Here is a 27,286-nt window from a genome sequence, read left to right as displayed (position 1 = left end):
CCTATTCCCTATGTAGTGTACCCTATTCCCTATGTAGTGTAGCCTATTCCCTATGTAGTGTACCCTATTCCCTATGTAGTGTACCCTATTCCCTATGTAGTGGACGCTATTACCTTTGAGTGTACACTATTCCATATGTAGTGTACCCTATTCCCTATGTAGTGTACCCTATTCCCTTTTTCGTGGACGCTATTACCTTTGAGTGTACACTATTCCCTATGTAGTGTACCCTATTCCCTTTGTAGTGTACCCTATTCATTTTGTTGTGTACACTATTCCCTATGTAGTGTACCCTATTCCCTATGTAGTGTACCCTATTCCCTATGTAGTGTACCCTATTCCATATGTAGTGTACCCTATTCCATATGTAGTGTACCCTATTCCCTATGTAGTGTACCCTATTCCCTATGTAGTGTACCCTATTCCCTTTGTAGTGGACCCTATTCCTTTTGTTGTGTACACTATTCCCTATGTAGTGTACCATATCCCCTATGAAGTGTACCTTATTCCCTATTAAGTGTAACATATTCCCTATGTAGTGTACCCTATTCCCTATGTAGTGTACCCTATTCCCTATGTAGTGTACCCTATTCCCTATGTGGTGTACCCTATTCCCTATGTGGTGTACCCTATTCCCTATGTAGTGTACCCTATTCCCTTTGTAGTGGACCATATTACCTTTGAGTGTACACTATTCCCTATGCAGTGTACCCTATTCCCTTTGTAGTGTATTCTATTCCTTTTGTAGTGTACCCTATTCCCTATGTAGTGTACCCTTTTCCCTATGTAGTGGACGCTATTACCTTTGAGTGTACACTATTCCATATGTAGTGTACCCTATTCCCTATGTAGTGTACCCTATTCCCTTTTTAGTGGACGCTATTACCTTTGAGTGTACACTATTCCCTATGTAGTGTACCCTATTCCCTTTGTAGTGTACCCTATTCATTTTGTTGTGTACACTATTCCCTATGTAGTGTACCTTATTCCCTATGTAGTGTACCCTATTCCCTATGTAGTGTACCCTATTCCATATGTAGTGTACCCTATTCCCTTTGTAGTGTACCCTATTCCCTATGTAGTGTACCCTATTCCCTATGTAGTGTACCCTATTCCCTTTGTAGTGGACCCTATTCCTTTTGTTGTGTACACTATTCCCTATGTAGTGTACCATATCCCCTATGAAGTGTACCTTATTCCCTATTAAGTGTAACATATTCCCTATGTAGTGTACCCTATTCCCTATGTAGTGTACCCTATTCCCTATGTAGTGTACCCTATTCCCTATGTGGTGTACCCTATTCCCTATGTGGTGTACCCTATTCCCTATGTAGTGTACCCTATTCCCTTTGTAGTGGACCATATTACCTTTGAGTGTACACTATTCCCTATGCAGTGTACCCTATTCCCTTTGTAGTGTATTCTATTCCTTTTGTAGTGTACACTATTCCCTATGTAGTGTACCCTATTCCATTTGTGGTGTACCCTTTTCCCTTTGTAGTGTACCCTATTCCCTTTGTAGTATACCCTATTCCATATGTAGTGTACCTTATTCTCTATGAAGTGTGCCATATTCCCTATGAAATGTACCCTATTCCCAATGAAGTGTACCCTATTCCCCTATGAAGTGTACCATGTTCCCTTTGAAGTGTACCCTATCCCCTTTGTAGTGTACCCTATTCCCTATGTAGTGTACCATATCCTATGTCGTGTACCCTATTCTATATGTAGTGTACCCTATTCCTTATGGTGTGTACCCTATTCCCTATGTAGTGTACCCTATTCCCTATGTAGTGTACCATATTCCCTATGAAGTGTACCCTATTCCCTATGTAGTGTACCATATATCCTATGTAGTGTACCCTTTTCCCTATGTAGTGTACCCTATTCTCTATGAAGTGTTCCCTATTCCCTATGTAGTGTACCCTATGCTATATGGAGTGTACCCTATTCTCTATGTAGTGTACCATATTCTCTATGAAATGTACCCTATTCCCCTATGAAGTGTACCCTATTCCCCTATGACGTGTACCCTGTTCCCTTTGAAGTGTACCCTATTCCCTTTGTAGTGTACCCTATTCCCTATGTTTTGTACCATATTCCCTATGAAGTGTACCCTATTCCCTATGTAGTGTACCATATCTCCTATGTCGTGTACCTTATTCTCTATGAAGTGTACCCTATTCCCTATGTAGTGTACCTTATTCCCTATGTAGTGTACCCTATCTCCTATGTAGTGTACACTATTCCCTATGTAGTGTACCCTATTCTCTATGAAGTGTACCATATTCCCTATGTAGTGTACCCTATTCTCTATGTGGTGTACCCTATTCTCTATGTGGTGTACCATATCCCCTATTAAGTGTACCCTATTCCCTATGTAGTGTACCCTATTCTCTATGTAGTGTACCCTATTCCCTATGTAGTGTACCCTATTCTCTATGTAGTGTACCCTATTCTCTATGTAGTGTACCCTATTCCCTATGTAGTGTACCCTATTCCCTATGTAGTGTACCCTATTCTCTATGTAGTGTACCCTATTCCCTATGTAGTGTACCCTATTCTCTATGAAGTGTACCCTATTCTCTATGTAGTGTACCCTATTCCCTATGTAGTGTACCCTATTCCCTATGTAGTGTACCCTATTCTCTATGTGGTGTACCCTATTCTCTATGTGGTGTACCATATCCCCTATTAAGCGTACCCTATTCCCTATGTAGTGTACCATATCTCCTATGTCGTGTACCTTATTCTCTATGAAGTGTACCCTATTCCCTATGTAGTGTACCTTATTCCCTATGTAGTGTACCCTATCTCCTATGTAGTGTACACTTTTCCCTATGTAGTGTACCCTATTCTCTATGAAGTGTACCATATTCCCTATGTAGTGTACCCTATTCTCTATGTGGTGTACCCTATTCTCTATGTGGTGTACCATATCCCCTATTAAGTGTACCCTATTCCCTATGTAGTGTACCCTATTCTCTATGTAGTGTACCCTATTCCCTATGTAGTGTACCCTATTCTCTATGTAGTGTACCCTATTCTCTATGTAGTGTACCCTATTCCCTATGTAGTGTACCCTATGCCCTATGTAGTGTACCCTATTCTCTATGTAGTGTACCCTATTCCCTATGTAGTGTACCCTATTCTCTATGTAGTGTACCCTATTCTCTATGTAGTGTACCCTATTCCCTATGTAGTGTACCCTATTCCCTATGTAGTGTACCCTATTCTCTATGTGGTGTACCCTATTCTCTATGTGTTGTACCATATCCCCTATTAAGCGTACCCTATTCCCTATGTAGTGTACCCTATTCTCTATGTAGTGTACCCTATTCCCTATGTAGTGTACCCTATTCCCTATGTAGTGTACCCTATTCCCTATGTAGTGTACCCTATTCCCTATGTAGTGTACCCTATTCCCTATGTAGGTTACCCTATTCCCTATGTAGTGTAGCCTATTCCCTATGTAGTGTACCCTATTCCCTATGTGGTGTACCATATTCCCTATGTAGTGTACCCTATTCCCTATGTAGTGTACCCTATTCCCTATGTGGTGTACCATATTCCCTATGTAGTGTACCCTATTCTCTCATCAGGGCCCTCTGGTCTAGTGCAGTACATAGGGGTTAGGCTGCCTTTTGGTAAGCACCTTGACACGTTACAGGTGTTTTCACAGCTTGTTCCTTCTGTTTGATATTGGAGGTTAACTTTTAGACGTTTAGTCAGATGAAAGAAGTTTAACTTTCCCGTTTTTTCTTCTTCTCTTCTTCTCTCTGAGGTGTTCTGTTCGCCGTAAGGAGTGTGTTTGAATTTAAAATGCCTCTCGTCTCCCCTAGGAAGCAGGATTTTGTCCTTATTCCATCAATCAGAGAAAGGGGATTTGGAGAAGTGTATGTGTGTTGGGGGGTTATTTGTGTGTGTGTGTGTGTGTGTGTGTGCTCTAGGGCGCGTGTGTGTGTGCGTGTGTGTGCTCTAGGGCGCGTGTGTGTGTGTGTGCGTGTGTGTGTGTGATCTAGGGCGTGTGTGTCTGTGCTGGGGGATTTGAAGCTGTGCTCGCTGCACTAGCTGTGTGATGAACTGTGGGCAAGCGGGATCCCTCCCTTCATAAAGATTCTAAGCAGAGAAATATCGCTTGACAAATTGATCTTAAATTTCATGTAATTCAACACTTGTTAATGGCTTTCTTACCATGATAAAGTCTTTGTGCTACTGTGTGTGTGTGTGTGTGTGTGTGTGTGTGTGTGTGTGTGTGTGTGTGTGTGTGTGTGTGTGTGTGTGTGTGTGTGTGTGTGTGTGTGTGTGTGTGTGTGTGTTCGTGTGTCTTTATGTGGGTGAATGTGTGAAATTAAAATTGTGTCTAGTCGTTTCCTCCTCTCCTTTCCTCTCCTCTCCTCTCCTCTCCTCTCCTCTCCTCTCCTCTCCTCTCCTCTCCTCTCCTCTCCTCTCCGCTCCCCTCCTCTCCTCTCCTCTCCCCTTCTCTTCTCCTATCCTCTCCGCTCCCCTTCTCTTCTCCTCTCCTCTCCTCTCCTCTCCTCTCCTCTCCTCTCCTCTCCTCTCCTCTCCTCTTCTCTTCTCTTCTCCTCTCCTCTCCTCTCCTCTACTCTCCTCTCCTCTCCTCTCTCTTCTCCTCTCCTCTCCTCTCCTCTCCTCTCCTCTCCTCTCCTCTCCTCTCCTCTCCTCTCCTCTCCCCTCCTCTCCTCTCCTCTCCACTCCTCTTCTCTCCTCTCCACTCCTTTTCTCTCCTCTCTCCTCCTCTCCCCTCCCCTCCCCTCCTCCCCTCCTCTCCTCTCCTCTCCTCTCCTCTCCCCTCCACTGTTCTCCTAAAATAACCTAGTCTAGGAGGTATCAAATTAACATGTAGACATACACTGGAGCACAAAAACACTGTGATTACCAAACTCAAAAAAAAAGTGTGTGTGTTTGTAAACGTGTGTGTGTGTATACAGTACTAACATCTCTCTGTTTGTGTGTGCGAACGTTTGTGTTTGTGTGTGTGTGTGTGTGTGTGTGTGTGGGGGGGGGGGGGTTTGGTAACCCAGCGCTAGATAAATATTGAACACATGCAGGGTTATTTTGAGCCAGCCAGTTAATTTAACAATCAGTTGGGAATTTTTTACTCTCATGTTGGGTTGACCTGCACTATAAATACCCTGCTTATCCTGCAGCAGCCTGCCTCCAGTAAATACCCTGCTCATCCTGCAGCAGCCTGCCTCCAGTAAATACCCTGCTTATCCTGCAGCAGCCTGCCTCCAGTAAATACCCTGCTTATCCTGCAGCAGCCTGCCTCCAGTAAATACCCTGCTTATCATGCAGCAGCCTGCCTCCAGTAAATACCCTGCTTATCCTGCAGCAGCCTGCCTCCAGTAAATACCCTGCTTATCCTGCAGCAGCCTGCCTCCAGTAAATACCCTGCTTATCCTGCAGCAGCCTGCCTCCAGTAAATACCCTGCTTATCCTGCAGCAGCCTGCCTCCAGTAAATACCCTGCTTATCATGCAGCAGCCTGCCTCCAGTAAATACCCTGCTTATCCTGCAGCAGCCTGCCTCCAGTAAATACCCTGCTTATCCTGCAGCAGACTGCCTCCAGTAAATACCCTGCCTATCCTGCAGCAGCCTGCCTCCAGTAAATACCCTGCTTATCCTGCAGCAGCCTGCCTCCAGTAAATACCCTGCCTATCCTGCAGCAGCCTGCCTCCAGTAAATACCCTGCCTATCCTGCAGCAGCCTGCCTCCTGTAAATACCCTGCTTATCCTGCAACAGCCTGCCTCCAGTAAATACCCTGCTTATCCTGCAGCAGCCTGCCTCCAGTAAATACCCTGCTTATCCTGCAGCAGCCTGCCTCCTGTAAATACCCTGCTTATCCTGCAGCAGCCTGCCTCCAGTAAAAACATAACACTTTGTATTCAGTACAAAAAGTTAATTGTTTTGCCACATTTTTTGCAGTATTACTTTAGTGTCTTGTTGCGAACAGGATGCATGTTTTGGAATATTTTTATTCTGTACAGGCTTCCTTCTTTTCACTCTGTCATTGAGGTTAGTATTGTGGAGTAACTACAATGTTGTTGATCCATCCTCAGTTCTATCACAGCCATTAAACTCTGTAACTGTTTTAAAGTCACCATTGTCCTCATGGTGAAATCCCTGAGCGGTTTCCTTCCTCTCCGGAAACTGAGTTAGGAAGGACGCCTGTATCTTTGAAGTGACTGGGTGCATTGATGCACCATCCAAAGTGTAATTAATAACTTCAACATGCTCAAAGGGATATTCAATGTCTGCTTTTTTTAAATTTACCATCTATGAATAGGAGCCCTTCTTTGCGAGGCATTGGAAAACCTCCCTGGTCTTTGTGGTTGAATCTGTGTTTGAAGTTTACTGCTCGACTGAAGGACCTTACAGATAATTGTATGTGTAGGGTACAGAGATGTGGTAGTCATTAAAAAAGAACTCTATTATTGTACACAGAGTGAGTCCATGCAACTTATTATGTGACTTGTTAAGCATATGTTTACTCCTTAACTTATTTAGGCTTGACATAACAAAGGGGTTGAATACTTATTGACTCAAGACATCTCAGCTTTTAATTTTTAATGAATTTGTAAAACATTATAAAAACATAATTCCACTTTGACATTATTTGGTATTGTGTGTAGGCCAGTGACGAATAATTAAAAAAATGTAAAAATGTAAACCATTTTTAAATTCAGGCTGTAACACAACAAAATGTGGATCAAGTCTAGAGGTGTGAAGGCACTGTCCATGGGTCATCAGTCTCTAAGGTGCAGGGTAGAGTACCGGGTGGTAGCCGGCTAGTAACAGTCTCTAAGGTGCAGGGTAGAGTACCGGGTGGTAGCCGGCTAGTAACAGTGACTAAGGTTCAGGGCAGGGTACCGGGCGCCAGTATCGCCAGCTGATCTCTCATTAAATCATCAGTACTAAACTCTAAACTAAACACTAAACTGAAACTAAACGCTAAACTAAACACGAAACTAAACTCTAAACTAAACGCTAACCTCTAAACTAAACTGAAACTAAACTAAACACGAAACTAAACTCTAAACTAAACACTAAACACTAAACTCTAAACTAAACTGAAACTAAACTCTAAACTAAACTCTAAACTAAACACGAAACTAAACTCTAAACTAAACACGAAACTAAACTCTAAACTAAACTAAACACGAAACTAAACTCTAAACTAAACTCTAAACTAAACTCTAAACTAAACACGAAACTAAACACGAAACTAAACTCTAAACTAAACTCTAATCTAAACATGAAACTAAACTCTAAATTAAACACGAAACTAAACTCTAAACTAAACTCTAAACTAAACTCTAAACTAAACTCTAAACTAAACTCACTTGCACAGCTGATCTCAGTTGCAACCAACATCAGCCAGCGATACCACTCCCAAACGCGGATGTCAAGTTTATATTTTAGTCTTGATTGCAGCCAACATTTTCCAAAACTATTTCGCCCTCTAGTTGGTAATATTGTCGGAACAACTTAGTCCTGCTATATGAGCAGACTAAGGCCGATGTATCTATTTGACAATCATTCCGTACAATTGAAATAAAGCATTTCCTCATTTACCTCAGAGAATCTACTGTGGCAATTTACCCGACATTTTATGAATGTAAGGCTTGTGTTGTTGTTTACTTTTCATTTCCGATTAATGTTAATTCATTAATAATGTCTTAATATGGTAATTTCTTATCAAAAGGGGAAAAGAAAGTATCCCTGAACTGCCCACTTCTAATTGGTTACTAAATCAAGCCAATCATGATTGAAGTGGCACTCCAGTCTCCTTTTCACCTCATTTATCAACTAATCTACTAAAGGCTCAATAGGAGGTTCAGGTAATCATGTGTTGTGTCTAAGATTTTTTTGTTTTACCCTTTAGTGTGTGTACTTTACTGTATTTATACTTGGGAAATCACTTTTCGGCAGTAAAAGTCGTTTTTTCTTAGACGAGGATGTCTTTAGCATATGTTTTCATTAAATTCATTACATTAAAAGTCTAATCAAGGTATGTCAAATGAAAAATTATGTTATAATTGTTATAATGTTATAATGTGGCCCAAAAAATAGACGGCTACTCATATATGTCAAGTGACGTGACACAGCGTCGATAGATCCCAAGTGACGTGACACAGCGTCGATAGATCCCAAGTGACAGGACACAGCGTCGATAGATCCCAAGTGACAGGACACAGCGTCGATAGATCCCAAGTGACAGGACACAGCGTCGATAGATCCCAAGTGACAGGACACAGCGTCGATAGATCCCAAGTGACAGGACACAGCGTCGATTGATCCCAAGTGACAGAACACAGCGCCGATAGATCCCAAGTGACGTGACACAGCGTCGATAGATCCCAAGTGACGTGACACAGCGTCGATTGATCCCAAGTGACAGGACACAGCGTCGATAGATCCCAAGTGACAGGACACAGCGTCGATAGATCCCAAGTGACAGGACACAGCGTCGATTGATCCCAAGTGACAGAACACAGCGCCGATAGATCCCAAGTGACGTGACACAGCGTCGATAGATCCCAAGTGACGTGACACAGCGTCGATTGATCCCAAGTGACGTGACACAGTGTCAATAGATCCCAAGTGACCTGACACAGCGTCGATAGATCCCAAGTGACAGGACACAGCGTCAATAGATCCCAAGTGACAGGACACAGCGTCGATAGATCCCAAGTGACAGGACACAGCGCCGATAGATCCCAAGTGACAGGACACAGCGTCGATAGATCCCAAGTGACAGGACACAGCGTCAATAGATCCCAAGTGACAGGACACAGCGTCGATAGATCCCAAGTGATGTGACACAGCGTCGACACAATAAAATAACAATAATGAGTCTATATACAGGAGGTACCGGTACCGAGTCAATGTGTGAGGGTAATTTGTACATGTAGGTAGAGGTACAGTGTCTATGCTTAGATAATAAACAGTGAGTACTGGCGCTCCGGTACTGCTTGCCTTGCGGTAGTAGAGAACAGTCTATGACTTCGGTGACTGGGGTCTTTGACAATTTTTTGGGGTCCTTCATCTGGTGAAAGCTATGATCCCTTATTGATGTAACTTGTTAAATCCACTTTTATCCGTGCAGATGAAGGTAAGGAGACAGGTTAAATAATCATCTTTAATCCTTGAGATAAGTGAGACATGGATTGTGTATGTGTGCCATTCAGAGGTTGAATGGCAAGAAAAAGATGTAAGTGCCTTTGAACAGGGTATGGTAGTAGGTGCCAGGGGTACTGGTTTGAGTGTGTCAAGAACTGCAACGCTGCTTGTTTAAAAAAAAAAAACGCTCAACAGTTTCCCGTGTTTATCAAGAATAGTCCACCACCCAAAGGACATCCAGTCAACTTGACACGTCTGTGGGAAGCACTGGAGTCAACGTGGGCCAGCATCCCTGTGGACATCTTGTAGAGTCCATTCCCAGATGAATTGAGGCTGTTCTGGGAGCAAAAGGGGGGTGCAACTCAATATTAGGAAGGTGTTCTTAATGTTTTGTACACTCAGTATGTTGCGGACATGAGTTTAGAGGGTTAAAACTATTAAATATTAAAGGCATTACATCTTTCAAAGCCTCCTGTATATTCGGAAACTATATCTAAATCCAATCTGGTTTTCCAGCAGGCTGCTATTAGTCTTTTTGAAGATCACATTTTTGGTGAATTTTTTTAAATGAAGCCATACAGCAACAAATAATAATAAACTCCAAAGTCCTGACAAAAAGGGTTTAATATTTATCAATGAAATTGTAAACAAGGACGGTAAAATGATGTCACACAAGCAACTAACAACAGTGCATAAAGGCGTATGCTCAAAATCAAATAACAACCAACTCCTCGTGGCTCTGCCACAAAATTAGAAGAGGCAATTACTTAAAGAAGAAATGACAAAAAAATGAGTCGGTCTACCATAAATGGCTTAGAATAATTAGTATAAATTAAAAAAATATATCAGTTTCACATAAAGTCAGAAGGTTTGACAGGAATGTCGCAAAAGACATGTAAGTCAGCTGGGAACAGGTCTTGGATGTTCCAATAACTGTGCATCGAGTACCGATACAGTGCATACGGAAAGTATTCAGACCCCTTGACTTTTTTACACATTTTTTACATTACGGCCTTACTCTAAAATTGATTAACTTGTTTTTTCCCCCAACTCTTTCAATCTACACACAATACCCCATAATGACAAAGCAAAAACAGACATTTTGACATTTTTGAAAATGTATTGAAAATATAAAAACTGAAATATCACATTTACATAAGTATTCAGACCCTTTACTCAGTACTTTGTTGAAGCACCTTTGGCAGCGATTACAGCCTTGAGTCTTCTTGGGTATGACACTACAAGCTTGACACACCTGTATTTGGGGAGTTTCTCCCATTCTTCTCTGCAGGTAACTCCAGAGAAGTTCGATTGGGTTCAAGTCTGGGCTCTGGCCAGGTCATAGGTCAAATTAACTTTTGAATTTCTTGTCTGTTTCGGCTTTGGACGAAAGCTAATATTTCACTTAAAGCATTGTTTTTTTTTATTTATTAAATTGTCTCTGTCTACAAAAACGGGTGTTTTTTGTATTTTGTGATGTGTAGTGGCATAGTGTCAAAGTTCACTTTCCATCAACCAATCAGTCCAGAATGTTAAATATCCAATCTGATGATTGGTCGAATCTGTTGAAACATTTAGATGAATATTTTATGGATGAGCAGCAAGAGAGCATGAGGTCACAATCACAAACTGCAGGATATTAAACTATCCAGACCGTCACGTATCAAATATTCAACTGCTGGAATAAATCTGCCTGTGCTTTTCCTTCACTCTGAGGTCCAACTCATCCCAAACCATCTCAATTTGGTTGAGGTCGGGGGGAATTGTGGAGGCCAGGTCATCTGATGCAGCACTCCATCACTCTCCTTCTTGGTAAAATAGCCCTTACACAGCCTGAAGGTGTGTTGGGTCATTGTCCTGTTGGAAAACAAATGATTGTCCCATTAAGCGCAAACTAGATGGGATGGGGTATCGCTGCAGAATGCTGTGGTAGCCATGCTGGTTAAGTGTGCCTTGAATTCTAAATAAATCACAGACAGTGTCTCTAGCAAAGCACCTCCACACCATAACACTTCCCCCTCCATGCTTTACGGTGGGAAATACACATGCAGAGATCATCCGTTCACCCACACCGCGTCTCACAAAGAGACGCGGTGTGGAACCAAAAATCTCCAATTTGGACTCCACAACAAAAGGACACATTTCCACCGGTCTAATATCCATTGCTCGTGTTTCTTGGCCCAAGCAAGTCTCTTCTTCTCATTGGTGTCCTTTAGTAGTGGTTTCTTTGCATCAATTTGACCATGAAGGCCTGATTCACACAGTCTCCTCTGAACAGTTGATGTTGAGATGTGTCTGTTACTTTTAATTGGGCTGCAATTTCTGAGGCTGGTAACTCTAATGAACATATCCTCTGCAGCAGAGGTAACTCTGGGTCTTCCTTTCCTGTGGCGGTCCTCATGAGAGACAGTTTCATCATAGCGCCCGATGGTTTTTCGACTGCACTTGAAGAAACTTTCACAGTTCTTGAAATGTTCCGTATTGACTGACCTTCATGTCTTAAAGTAATGATGGAATGCCATTTCTCTTTGCTTATTTGAGCTGTTCTTGCCATAATATGGACTTGGTCTTTTACCAAATATGGCTATCTTCTGTATACCACCCATACCTTGTCACAACACAACTGATTGGCTCAAACGCTTTAAGAAGGAAAGAAATTCCACAAATTAACTTTTAAAAAGGCACACCTGTTAATTGAAATGCATTCCAGGTGATTACCTCATGAAGCTGGTTGAGAGAATGCCAAGAGTGTGCAAAGCTATCATCAAGGCAAAGGGTGGCTATTTGAAGAATCTCAAATATATTTAACACTTTTTTTGGTTACTACATGATTCCATATGTGTTATTTCATAGTTCTGATGTCTTCACTATTATTCTTCAATGTATAAAATAGTAAAAATAAAGAAAAACCCTTGAATGAGTAGATGTTCTAAATCTTTTGACCGGTAGTGTACATTTTAGTCATTTAGCTCTCTTATCCAGAGAGACTTACAGTAGTGAGTGCATACAGTTAATCATTTTCTTATTTGCTTATGGCTTTATACAGGTCGTTGAGTGCGGTCTTAGTGCCAGCATCGGTTTGTGGTGGTAAATAGACGGCTACAAAAAAATATAAATGAAAACTCTCTTGGTAAATAGTGTGGTCTACAGCTTATCATGAGATACTCTACTTCAGGCGAGCAAAACCTAGAGACTTCCTTTAATATTTGATTTTGTGCACCAGCTGTTATTGACAAATAGACACAGACCACCACCCCTTGTCTCACCGGAGGCAGCTGTTCTGTCTTACAGATGCACAGAAAAACCCGGCAACTGTATATTATCCATGTCGTCGTTCAGCCACGACTCGGTGAAACATAAGATATTACAGTTTTTAATGTCCCGTTGTTAGGATAGTCTTGAACGGAGCTCATCCAGTTTATTCTCCAGTGATTGCACATTTGCCAAATAGGATGGATGGTAGAGGCGGGTTAACCTACTCGCCGACGAATTCTCACAAGACACCTCGACCTGGGTCCTCTGTATCGGCGTCTTCTCTTCATGCGGATTTGACAGGGATTTGGGCCTGGTCGAGTATCTCGAGTAGATCCTTCTCCTCCAACATGTTAAAGAAAAATGCTTCATCCAGTTCAATGGGAGTAATCGCTGCCCTGATATTCAGAAGCTCTTTTCGGTAATAAGAGACGGTGGCAGAAACATTATGTACAAAATAAATGACAAACAACGTAAAAACACATGAAATAGTACAGTTGGTTAGGAGCATAGTGAAGATTGCCTAATGGGACTAATGTAAACATCTAAACTGGAACAACCACTCAAGACTCAGTAACGGGTGCAATAAATTACTAACAGATTGGATTAGTTTAGACAATGTGATATGTATTATTTATCTTTATATTGCAAATAAAATAAATCCACCAATCAATTTACATGCAAAAACATAGATATTAAAATAGATCATTCTGAAAATCAATCTGCAATAGAGCATGCTGAAAAATATGATAAAGATGGGTGTGGTTTTTACAACACTTAAGCTAATTTAACTCCCGAATCAACACTAGAAATGACACATTTGCTGTGTACAATACATTGCTGGTTCACTCAAGACTCCTTTATTTTCTCCTGCTCAATACAATCACAGGAAATACTCATTTGAAAGACCAAAAATCCAAAATCATGGCAAAGATATGAACTATGTCCTGTATATGTAAAAAACGATTAAGGAAATACCAGATACATGCACAAATATTCCCATACAGTTTAAAAAAAAAACTCACACCTGTCTTTATAAACTGATCGGATAACTCAAAACTCCCGATGTTAAAGTTAGAGGTTAACATTCTCTGGCACTATTTAAAAGAAAGGGAAGGGAGAAACTATTTAAAAGAAAGGGAAGGGAGAAACTATTTAAAAGAAAGGGGGAAAAACGATAAACACGCTGATTCAAAGTTAGAAGGGTTCTATGTAGAATGTTAAAGGTTCTATGTAGAATGTTAAAGGTTCTATGTAGAATGTTAAAGGTTCTATGTAGAATGTTAAAGGTTCTATGTAGAATGTTAAAGGTTCTATGTAGAATGTTAAAGGTTCTATGTAGAATGTTAAAGGTTCTATGTAGAACCCTTCTTGCCTTCCAAAGAATCATCCAAAATAACCCCTTTTTTACAAAATCGTTTTTTAGGATGTTAAAGGTTCTAGGTAGAACCCTTTGCCTTACAAAGAACCCTTGTCTTCCAAAAAGGGTTCTTCAGATGATAACAGTTCTTGGGTAGAACCCTTTTCAAACCCTTATTTCTAAGAGTCTGGGCTCTAGCTCAGCGGGCTAACACAGTTTTGTGGTTCGCAGGTTCAAATCCAATGTGTGTGTTTATGTATGTGTGCAAGCACTTGTGTGTGAGAGATCTGTGTGTGTTTTGTGTGTGTGTGTGTGTGTGTGTATATGTGTGCCCCCGTGTGTGTGTGTGTGTGTGTATGTGTGTAGTGTCAGATAGAGTTAGTGATTTGTAGATATACCAACTCCTCAGGGTTGGGGCCTAGGCCGGGACAAAGCCATGGGCTAGATATATACTGCCTGCCCACAGGGAGTGAGGGGAGTGGGGTAGGACACCAGCAGACGGGGGGTGGGGGGGGGGGGGGGTGGACTTCCTGGATGTGTGTTGTCATATCGCTGTCCTAAAGAAAATGAACCCCTTGGGAAATAACTCAGGTCCATGTTATCGTTTTCACATTATGAACTAAAAGGCACGACTGATCCCAGATCACGTAGGATCTAGTGTTGCAGACGGAGAGGGAACAGTTTATTTAGGAATGAAGACTATAATTAGTTTTTTTCCCCCCCTCTGAGTCGGATATATACCGTAGCTTCTGCCAGAAGCAGGGCTGACAAATATAATAAGATTAGGAATGACACATCTCCTTCTGAGCTGACAGTTCAGTTAAGGCCTGATTCACCTTTTGATTGAAGCTTCTCTCAGTAGTTGGTATTTATGCTTAACTTATGCAGGTGCGTAACGGGCTTTGCAGATGTGGCTCCCTTTGCACACTGAATACATTTAATTCCACCACTGAAAACCTTCTCACTTTCTGGCCGACAGATTTTCTTGTGGAGTTTTTCAGTTCAATAGGGTTTTCAGTACATTTATCTAAAGCCATCCTTTTAAATACGGTGTACCTTTCATTTAAATTTTGTCCACACACTCACTAGAATACACTACATGACCAAAAGTTTTCGTACACATGCTCGTCAAACATCTAATTCCAAAAATCATGGTCATTAATATGGAGTTGCCCCCCCCCCCCCCCCCTTTTGCTCCTATAACAGCTTCTACTCTTCTGGGAAGTCTTTTTGACCAACTGACGTGTTAGAAAGGCGTTGAAAGTCACTGAGCTCTTCAGTAAGGCTATTGTACTGCCAATGTTTGTCTATTGCATGGCTGTGTGCTTAATGTTATACACCTGTCAGGAACGGGTGTGGCCGAAACAGCCATATCCACTCATTTGAAAAGGTGTCCACATCCTTCTGTATATATAGTGTTTATGGAGAGATCCGGTTCAGAATAGGGATCAATGAAAGAAACCCCATCTGAATACACCTATATTGGTCTCATTTGCAGCTCTAATTGGTAGATTCAAAACTAAAAAAAACTCTGATCTTGTATATTATTTAGGTTTAGGAAATAATTTATGAAGCAGGGTTGTGGAGTCTTTATGCACAAAATATATTGGTGAATCAAAAAAATACAATGATAGTCCCACTAAGCTAAATCACAGACAGTGTCATCAGCAAAGCAACCCCACACCATCACACCTCCTCCTCCATGCTTCACGGTGGGAACCACACCATCATACCTCCTCCTCCATGCTTCACGGTGGGAACCACACCATCACACCTCCTCCTCCATGCTTCACGGTGGGAACCACACATGCGGATATCATCCATTCACCTACTCTGCGTCTCACAAAGACACGGTGTCATCAGACCAAAGAACAGATTTCCACGTGTTTCTTGGCACAAGCAAGTCTCTCTCTCTTTGTCTTATTGTTGTCCTTTAACAAAATCGTCAGCCATGAACAGTGTCTTGGTCGACCGGGAATTGTTATTCTGCCGAAAATAGTCATGTACAGTGAGTTTATAGATGAATAAATTAGGTTCTTATGTCAAGTATATGGCTGTAGTCAGATTGAGGCTCAGAGCGGAGAGCCTGGTTGCTAGGCAACTCAGACGCAGGCTGCAGGGAGCAGTGGGAAGAGCGTCAAGAAGCAGCTAACAACAACAGCTAAGCTAGCAACCCCCAAAAATAAGTTTCACAGCATTTCTCTCCTCTTCTACTGGTTTTCATATCAACTTTCTTTCGTTGTCCACAAGCCAAAGGCACAATCCTAGTCATATTTAACAACCCATCCGAGTTGTTGCATCTTTTTCCCTCTTTCGTCTCTGTCACCCGAAACGGCTTGTATGTTTTGTGTTTTTACGCAAATTGCATTTTGGCAAATGTTTGAAAACTATGCATTACTTTGTCTGCTTTATGACAGTAGCTGCATATTCACTAATAGGCGAGGATTGGCTCGCTATTGTCATGTGTTTTTTAAGATCTTAACGAAAAATATCCCGTTCCTTTCCATCCATAGTATTTTCTGTTGGTCACATCATGTTACTGTTTGGAACGAATCTAACCGTTTGTTAATGGGGGTTCCCTACTTAATGGCAATCCTTTAATGTGCAACTCAACCTTCTGGTAAAGCATATTTTTCAAATGTTCCTAAAATTGTAAAACAATAACATATTAGTATTTTAATGATTCATAAATTATGTTTTAGAGGTCAACAACATTTGACAAAACTTGTCATTTGTCATTTTATACACAAGTACTACAATAAATGTGTGGTAAATGAGGTTCAATTTGTACTCACGTTCACTTCCTGGTTTTCAGCCATATTTTAATGAGTCTTATAATGAAAACCACATGATCATTTTACTAAATGGATTGATTGATGTCATAAAATATGCCAAACAAAATCAATATACTTCATTTGATTAAAATTGGTTGTCAAAATTAGCTCAACCGCCTGTTAAAGGGATAAAGTAGAACTGACTGGGTGGTCCTGCTTGAATATACACTCACGCACGCACGCACGCACACACACGCGCACGCACGCACGCACACACGCACGCACGCACCTCCACACAGAAAAACACACACACACGCAAGCACACACACACCACACAAACACGCACACACAACACAAACACACACCAGTCCACACAGAAAAACACACACACAGAGGAGTGATGTGAATAGGGTGATATGTGGGACTGAACCTGTGTGACTCAGCTCTTTGCTATCGAACTGAGAGGCCAGCGAGATGAAGGGTTGGATAACTATCTATCTTTATGGAGAGACTAAAAAGAGGAGAGGGAAAACAGTGAATGTGGTCCTCGTGTGTCTAACTCTGAGGATTCCAGATATGATGTCTGGAGGACTGTGGGGGAACCAACACGATCTCATAGTTTCCCTTTTAGAAATTCAACATATTATAAATGATCTATTTTTAACGCGTTAATTCTCAGTGGTTACAGGGTTCATTCAGAAACACCTCAAAGGGTTAAGTGGTGGTGTTAATTCTGATTGGTTACAGGGTTCATTCAGAAACACCTCAAAGGGTTAAGTGGTGGTGTTAATTCTGATTGGTTACAGGGTTCATTCAGAAACACATCAAAGGGTTAAGTGGTGGTGTTAATTCTGATTGGTTACAGGGTTCATTCAGAAACACCTCAAAGGGTTAAGTGGTGGTGTTAATTCTGATTGGTTACAGGGTTCATTCAGAAACACCTCAAAGGGTTAAGTGGTGGTGTTAATTCTGATTGGTTACAGGGTTCATTCAGAAACACATCAAAGGGTTAAGTGTTGGTGTTAATTCTGATTGGTTACAGGGTTCATTCAGAAACACCTCAAAGGGTTAAGTGGTGGTGTTAATTCTGATTGGTTACAGGGTTCATTCAGAAACACCTCAAAGGGTTAAGTGGTGGTGTTAATTCTGATTGGTTACAGGGTTCATTCAGAAACACATCAAAGGGTTCAGGTTAAGTCTATGGTTTGGGGAAGGCTTAAAACAAGATCATTAAAAATGACACGCTATTGCCATCAAGTATCGGGAAGTATTAACAAGTATCATCAAGTATTATCAAGTATCATCGAGTATTATCAAGTATTATCAAGTATCATCAAGTATTATCAAGTATCATCAAGTAGTTTCAAGTATCATCAATTATTATCAAGTATCATCAAGTATTATCAAATATCATCAAGTATCATCAAGTATTATTAAGTATCATCAAGTATTATCAAGTATTATCAAGTATCATCAACTATTATCAAGTATCACCAAGTATCATCAAGTATTATCAAGTGGCATCAGGTAGAATAAAGTATCAGCAAGTATTATCAAGTATCATCAAGTATTATCAAGTATTATCAAGTATCATCAAGTATTATCAAGTATCATCAATTATTATCAAGTATCATCAAATATCATCAAGTATCATCAAGTATCATCAACTATTATCAAATATCACCAAGTATCATCAAGTATTATCAAGTGGCATCAGGTAGAATAAAGTATCAGCAAGTATTATCAAGTATCATCAAGTATCAGAATGTATTATCAAGTATTATCAAGTATCATCAATTATTATGAAGTATCATCAAGTATTATCAAATATCATCAAGTATCACCATTATTATCAAGTATCATCAAGTATCATACAGTATCATCAGGTATCATCAGGTATCATCAAGTATTATCAAGTATCATCAAGTATCATCAAGTATCATCAAGTATTATCAAGTATCATCAAGTATCATCAAGTATCATCAAGTATCATCAGGTATCATCAAGTATTATCAAGTATCATCAAGTACTCTCGTTGGTTGCTAGAGTATTGTGCTGGTGCAGTGGTTTAAGCAGCACGCTCCGACCACCAGTTTGCGCTCAGTGCTGGACAATCATTATTATTAGTGCAGAGGAAGACACATATCAACGTTCCCAGAACCTTTTCAAACGTCCAGAAATAGTCTCTCTCTCTTTCACTCTGTCAGACCTCGTCTCTCCCTCTATTCTAAATAACCCTTCTCTCTCTCTCTTTCACTCTCACAGACCTCGTCTCTCCCTCTATTGTAAATAACCCTTCTCTCTCTTTCACTCTGTCAGACCATCTCTCCCTCTACAGTAAATAACCCTTCTCTCTCTCTCTTTCACTCTGTCAGACCTCGTCTCTCCCTCTATTCTAAATAACCCTTCTCTCTCTCTCTTTCACTCTGTCAGACCTCGTCTCTCCCTCTATTCTAAATAACCCTTCTCTCTCTCTCTTTCACTCTGTCAGTCCCCGTCTCTCCCTCTATTCTAAATAACCCTTCTCTGTCTCTCTTTCAGTCTCTCAGACCTTGTCTCTCCCTCTATTGTAAATAACCCTTCTCTGTCTCTCTTTCAGTCTCTCAGACCTTGTCTCTCCCTCTATTGTAAATAACCCTTCTCTGTCTCTCTTTCACTCTCTCAGACCTCGTCTCTCCCTCTCAGACTATCCCTCTATTGTAAATAACCCTTCTCTCTCTCTCTTTCACTCTCTCAGACCTCGTCTCTCCCTCTCAGACCTCGTCTCTCCCTCTATTGTAAATAACCCTTCTCTCTCTCTCTTTCACTCTCTCAGACCTCGTCTCTCCCTCTCAGACCTCGTCTCTCCCTCTATTGTAAATAACCCTTCTCTCTCTCTCTTTCACTCTCTCAGACCTCGTCTCTCCCTCTCAGACCTCGTCTCTCCCTCTATTGTAAATAACCCTTCTCTCTCTCTCTTTCACTCTCTCAGACCTCGTCTCTCCCTCTCAGACCTTGTCTCTCCCTCTATTGTAAATAACCCTTCTCTCTCTCTCTTTCACTCTCTCAGACCTCGTCTCTCCCTCTCAGACCTCGTCTCTCCCTCTATTGTAAATAACCCTTCTCTCTCTCTCTTTCACTCTCTCAGACCTCGTCTCTCCCTCTCAGACCTCGTCTCTCCCTCTATTGTAAATAACCCTTCTCTCTCTCTCTTTCACTCTCTCAGACCTCGTCTCTCCCTCTCAGACCTCGTCTCTCCCTCTATTGTAAATAACCCTTCTCTCTCTCTCTTTCACTCTCTCAGACCTTGTTTCTCCCTCTCAGACCATCTCTCTACAGTAAATGACCGTTCTCTCTCTCACCCTTCCTGAAGCTCTTTGTGTGAGTGCGTGACTGCGGTGTCTACATGGGAGTAGTGACCTCACCTGTTATTGACCCCTGTTGACCTTCCGTTCACCAATCACTTATACAGCCTCAACACATACACACAGCCTTTATAATGACTATGCACTGCGAGGTGAAGGAGTGTGTGTGTGTGTCATAACTAGCTCTTAACTGACACACACACCCTGTGATGACTCCTGTGCTGTCTCAGGTATAATGATGGACACTGATGGGATAAGAAGCTCAGTAACCTTGCTGTGATTTAATAAGGCTTGTCAGGGAGATGGGATAAAATGCAGTATAAGTCTTCTGCATACAGTGCATTCGGAAAATATTCAGACCCCTTGACTTTTTCTACATTGTTACGTTACAGCCTTGTTCTAAAAATGGATTCAATTGTCCCCCCCCCCCCTCATCAATCTACACACAATACCCCATAATGACGAAGCAAAAAACAGAAATGTTTTTGCAAATGTATTAAAAACATAAAACTGAAACATCACATTTACATAAGTATTCCGACCCTTTCCTCAGTACTTTGTTGAAGCACCTTTGGCAGCGATTACAGCCTCGAGTCTTTTTGGGTATGACACTACACCGTAGGGATGGTGCTAGGTTTCCTCCAGACGTGACGCTTGGCATTCAGGCCAAAGAGTTCAACCTTGGTTTCATCAGAGCAGAGAATCTTGTTTCTCATAGTCTGAGAGACCTTTAGGTGCCTTTTGGCAAACTCCAAGCGGACTGTCATGTGCCTTTTACTGAGGAGTGGCTTCCGTCTGGCCACTATACAATAAAGGCCTGATTGGTGGAGTGCTGCAGAGATGGTTGTCCTTCTGGAAGGTTCTCCCATCTCCACCGTGGAAATCTCTAGCTCATTCAGAGTGACCATCAGGTTCTTGGTCACCTCCCTGACAGGTGGACTCCAATCAAGTTGTAGAAACATCTCAAGGATGATCAATGGAAACAGGATGCACCTGAGCTCAATTTGAGTCTCATAGCGAAGGGTCTGAAAATTTATGTGAATAATATAGTTCTTTAATACATTTGCTAAATCAATTAACAGCATCAATTAACAGCATCAATTAACAGCATTCCATCTCTCTATACATTCTATCAATTTAATTCAGAATTCTAGAGCAGTTCTTAAATTCTGAGTCTATTCAACTCATCTTGAATTCCAATTCTAAGCCAATTAAAAACTACAATTAACATAATTCAATTAATCTCAATATCCTTTACTAAGCCAATTAAAAACTACAATTCACATAATTCAATTAATCTCAATATCCTTTTCTAAGCCAATTAAAAACTACAATTCACATAATTCAATTAATCTCAATATCCTTTTCTAAGCCAATTAAAAACTACAATTCACATAATTCAATTAATCTCAATATCCTTTTTCGAAACCAATTAAAAACTACAATTCACATAATTCAATTAATCTCAATATCCTTTTCCAAGCCAATTAAAAACTACAATTCACATAATTCAATTAATCTCAATATCCTTTTTCTAAACCAATTAAAAACTACAATTCACATAATTCAATTAATCTCAATATCCTTTTCTAAGCCAATTAAAAACTACAATTCACATAATTCAATATTCTGCCACACCAATTCACATAATTCAATTCATCTCAATTTCCTTTTCTAAGTCAATTCTAAACTACAATTCCCAATTTAATAGGAGTGGTCTCTAGAGCCATTCCCTGAATTTAAATTCATTCCCTTCTCTAAACTCGAGCCAAACGTAACCCAACTACCTCAACTGATGGCAGATTCCAAAGAGCAATTCAACCTCTCAACGAAATGAGGGAATAACTGAGGAATTTAAAATGATTTATACTTTTACTTTTTATACTTAAGTATATTTTAGCAATTACATTTACTTTTGAACCGTAAGTATGTTTAGAAGCAAATACTTTTAGACATTTACTCAAATAGTATTTTACTGGGTGACTTTCACTTTTACTTGTGTCATTTTCTATTAACGTATCTTTACTTTTACTCAAGTATGACAATTGGGTACTTTTTCCACCACTGCAGATTGCTTCTGCCAAATTTAAGGCCCGGCCCTGTCCAAAACCAGAAATTACTTCCTTTGTTAGTAAATTCATTAGCTGCTCCTCTCGGTCTGTCACTCACTCCCTGCGCTCAGGCAGCTCGCTCTGCATGCGCTCTGCTCATGGCAGCTCTGAGTCTGTGAGTAGCCATAGCAACGGCTCCGCTTGGGCTGCTCTGCTCAATGACGAGACATGAGAGTTAGCTGTTGTTAGCTGTTGTTAGCTGTTGTTAGCTGTTGTCAGCTGTTGTTAGCTGTTGTTAGCTGTTAGCTACTTTTCATCACTCTAAACTCAGACAAAACTCTGTGAAATAATCTCTCCTGTTCTATATTTGATGAGGTTGAAACACTTCTGACATCATGTTATGATGTTAGTCAGATATGACTGTACTGTGCAGCAGAACACGAGCAAATGGCTCAGCTTAAAAATGCTGGTGATCAATCTAGTGATACCTGAGCCCTGACCGCACCCTAGTTATTGATGAGACAACAGGCCCTACCCATCCCTAGTTATTGATGAAACAACAGACCCTACCCATCCCTAGTTATTGATGAAACAACAGGCCCTACCCATCCCTAGTTATTGATGAAACAACAGACCCTACCCATCCCTAGTTATTGATGAAACAACAGGCCCTACCCATCCCTAGTTATTGATGAAACAACAGGCCCTACCCATCCCTAGTTATTGATGAAACAACAGGCCCAACCCATCCCTAGTTATTGATGAAACAACAGACCCTACCCATCCCTAGTTATTGATGAAACAACAGGCCCTACCCATCCCTAGTTATTGATGAAACAACAGGCCCTACCCATCCCTAGTTATTGATGAAACAACAGGCCCTACCCATCCCTAGTTATTGATGAAACAACAGGCCCTACCCATCCCTAGTTATTGATGAAACAACAGGCCCTACCCATCCCTAGTTATTGATGAAACAACAGGCCCTACCCATCCCTAGTTATTGATGAAACAACAGGCCCTACCCATCCCTAGTTATTGATGAAACAACAAGCCCTACCCATCCCTAGTTATTGATGAAACAACAGGCCCTACCCATCCCTAGTTATTGATGAAAACAGACCCTACCCATCCCTAACCCGATGTATAATGTCGGGGTTCGTCGGGCTCAGGTCGGGCAGCAGAGATCTAAGTGGAATTCCACCCTCCATTAAATGAATGGGAGGTTTATTAATTCAAGATTAAAATAACACTCAGTATTGTAAAATAACCTGAGTGTTGGTGTTAAACGTCCCAAACAGTCAATCTGATTCCCATATAAAATAACCTTTTGAGTTACTAAAACATCACCCATAATATTTTTCCCCAGATAAAAAGGCAATTTCGGTGGGGGAAAAAGTACCTTTTCTCTCATGTAAAACTACCAGGAAGTCTGGAAAGACAGACGATGAGTGGGACGGGAAACTCACCTTGACTGACGGTTCTTTGAAAACGCCTGTCTAGCGACATGGACGCAGTGTTGTAGTGAGATTTTCTCTGAAAATTTGCCGGTAAACAAAGCAACTCAAACAACATTGAAATTGCATGCAACATCCAATCCTGTCATACACCACAATATGGTTTCACAAATGAGTTGTTTATCCAACTGTTTGGTTATTGTAACAGCAACAGTATAGAGAACATGTATAGCTAGCCCAAACCTCTAATTATACACTACATGACCAAAAGTGATTGCTCTGGGGACTTGCTTCCACTCAGCCACAAGAGTATTAGGCCTGGCTCACAGTCGGCATTCAAATTCATCCCAAAGGTGTTTGATGGCATGGAGGTCAGGGCTCTGTGCAGGCCAGTCAAGTTCTTCCACACCGATCTCGACAAACCATTTCTGTATGGACCTCTCTTTGGGAACGGGGGGCATTGTCATGCTGAAACAGGAAAGGGCCTTCCCCAAACTGTTGTCACAAAGTTGGAAGCACAGAATCATCTAGAATGTAATTGTATGTTGTAGCGTAAAGATTTCCCTTCACTGGAACTAAGGGGCCCGAACCATGAAAAACAGCCCCAGACCATTATTCCTCCTCCACCAAACTTTACAGTTGGCACTATTCATTGGGGCAGGTAGTGTTCTCCTGGCTTCTGCCAAGCCCAGAATGTGTCCGTCGGACTGCCAGATGGTGAAGCGTGATTCATCACTCCAGATAATGCGTTTCTGCTGCTCAAGTGTCCAATGGCGGCTAGCATGGTGATCTTAGGCTTGTGTGCGGCTGCTCGGCCATGGAAACCCATTTCATGAAGCTCCCGACGAACAGTTCTTGTACACACGTTGCTTCCAGAGGCAATTTGGAACTCGGTAGTGAGTGTTGCAACCGAGGACAATTTTTACATACAGTACTACACGCTTCAGCACTCGGCGGTCCCGTTCTGTGAGCTTGTGTGGTCTACCACTTTGTGCCTGAGCCGTTGTTGCTCCTAGACGTTACCACTTCACAATAACAGCACTTACAGTTGACCGGGGGACAGCTCTAGGAGGGAAGAAACTTGACAAATCGACTTGTTGGAAAGGTGGCATCCTTTAACCGTGCCATGTTGAAAGTCACTGAGCTCTTCAGTAAGGCCATTCTACTGCCAACGTTTGTCTATGGAGATTACATAGCTGTGTGCTTGATTTTATACACCTGTCAGCGACATGTGTGGCTGAAATAGCCTAATCCAGAAATGTGAAGGTGTGTCCACATACTTTTGTATATATAGTGTATTTGCTGACACACTGCAGTCCCATTTAGTTACCAGTAGACTAGCTACCTAGCTACGTAAACCACGCCCCTCTGTGATTTTGGTTACGAGGCGGTACTTATTTAAATTAGGTAAGAGAATAAGACGTTACCATTGGTGTATGAAACAAACAAAAAAAAAACTTAATAATCCCACCATCCCTCCTCCTGATTCGATGGTGTTTGACATGGGGGAGGGACCTGTCATTTTACGACCAATCTTTATCAATGTAGAAGCAACAGTCAGGAGTAAATGACGGTTGGCTTTTCATAGCTGATCATTCAGTTAGAGTTAGAGACAGCAGGTGCGGTAGAGAGAGAGAGTAAAAAATAGCAGGTCCGGGACAAGGTAGCACGTCCGGTGAACAGGTCAGGGTTCCATAGCCGCAGGCAGAACAGTTGAGGAGTGCAAGGAGTCATCAGGCCAGGTAGACTGGGGACAGCAAGGAGTCATCAGGCCAGGTAGTCCTGAGGCAAGATCCCAGGGCTCAGGTCCTCTGGGAGGGGAGGGAGAGGGAGAGAGAATTAGAGGGAGCATACATAAATAGACACAGGACATCGGATAAGACAGGAGAAATACTCCAGATATAAGAGACTCACCCTAGCCCCCGACACATAAACTATGCTATACAAAGATAAATAACATACATTTTTCTAACCTCCAAAAAAAAACGAAATCAATCTCTTAGTTGTTGGAGTTATTCCACCCATTACTGAGATGGTTGGTCCAGTTTAGATGGTGTCGGGAATCATTTTTCTGTCCAATACTCCTACCTTGGCTCTCATTCTAAATGCAATAATATGACTTGCTTGATGTGGTCTGCAAACCAGTTGTTTCAGGGTAAAACTAGGCTGTTGAGGTAATAGCCTTATGATATTTTAATGTATTGTCATAAAGAATTAAATTACAAGGATAATATATTCACGTATCCGCTCACTTGGTGATGGCTACAGGATTGATAATAGAATGCAACAACCTGGTCTTTGTCACTAGCAAACACAGTCATCGGTGGTAATTCCAACATTCAATAAAGGCAATCGGGGATATTTGCAAATATTTGCTCACATTAGCATATATCCCAGTGTGCCTTTAGAGTGAAAGTTTGAATTACCACCCATGACTGTGTGTACTACTGACAGAGACTTAGTCATCGGATTCACTTGAACATTTAGCCTCTATGAATTGCTACAAATACCACAATGTTCACATTTCATTGCCTGTTTACTTCCTATCACAGCAACATGATGTCTTTGACCTGCTCACCTCTGCCATTTTGTCAAATTATGATGACCTTCAGGGTGGGTTGTAATTCCCACTGAAATCCAAAATGGTGTCTTTGTAATATTTTGAATCGTTCATCACCCACCGTTTGCATTCAGACTGATAGCCAGATAGGGAGCATGAAGTTGACAAGACAACCTAAATCATATGAACAGACTTCACCATCTAAATAATGACTGTAATAAATCCAACCACTAACAGATTAGAGTAGATTTACAAAAAAAATTATGTGCTGCATAATAAAAATAACAATCGATGTACAACCAAAAACATAGAAATAGAAACAAAGAATTTTAAAAAAAATGTACCTACAAAACAGCATGCTGGGAAATATGTTAATCAGCTCTGACACCACTTTAAATATTTTTCCAGGCTAAAGATATGCAATCCACCCTTCAATAAAAAGCTTATGCATGAATGACTTCAAGTCGCTTTGGATAAAAGCATCTGCTAAATTAATTTATGTTGTAGAATTATAAAGCAAAAGAGAATAATTAAGTAAACAATACTCATGGAAATTTGAATTTTTCCTCAATATAGAAGTACAAAATGACAAGGTATGGAAACCAATATGTCTGAGCTAACCCTTTAATTGGAACCGGAAATATATTGCAACTAATTGGAAAACATTTCAAAGCGTAATGTATATACTGTAATGTATATAATTATAATTATTTTATAGTTTTAAAACAAAGTTTGCATTCCATTTCAGTGACTGGAATTTGCATAATTATAATACATTTCCAATTCAGACCGTCTAAATTCAATTCCAATTCCAAGGATGATATTATTTTAAAATGTCACATTTTTATTTTCCAATTCAAATTAAAGTCCAATTCAGACCGTCTAAATTCCAATTCAATTCCAATTCCATGGATGATTTTATTTTAAAATGTCAATTCAGACAGTCTAAATTTCAATTCAATTACCTTTTTTTTTAAAGATTGCTGCAATTCCAAATCAATTCGAAGTAAATTCTCCATTTCCTGCTTGCATTCCAGAATTGAATTTTGGAATATGGAAATAAATTGGAATCGACCCCAACCCTTATATGTTCACAGTTGGAAGTCTCTCTCTCTCTCTCTCTCTCTCTCTCTCTCTCTCTCTCTCTCTCTCTCTCTCTCTCTCTCTCTCTCTCTCTCTCTCTCTCTCTCTCTCTCTCTCTCTCTCTCTCTCTCTCTCTCTCTCTCTCTCTCTCTCTCTCTCTCTCTCTCTCTCTCTCTCTCTCTCTCTCTCTCTCTCTCTCTCTCTCTCTCTCTCTCTCTCTCTCTCTCCTCTCTCTCTCCTCTCTCTCCTCTCTCTCTC

At 41.0% G+C, this 27,286-nt stretch overlaps 1 protein-coding gene across 5 annotated transcripts in view; it reads left to right on the top strand.

Moving 5' to 3' along the window:
• Positions 1-27,286, top strand: part of cadm2a (cell adhesion molecule 2a) — a 699,381-nt gene that overhangs the window by 518,836 nt on the left and 153,259 nt on the right. The window lies entirely within an intron of this gene.

This window comes from Salvelinus alpinus, chromosome 24 (assembly GCF_045679555.1).
Source record: "Salvelinus alpinus chromosome 24, SLU_Salpinus.1, whole genome shotgun sequence".
NCBI lineage: Eukaryota > Metazoa > Chordata > Actinopteri > Salmoniformes > Salmonidae > Salvelinus > Salvelinus alpinus.
Note: the sequence above shows the minus strand (reverse complement) of the source record. Positions and strands in the feature narration are given on the sequence as shown.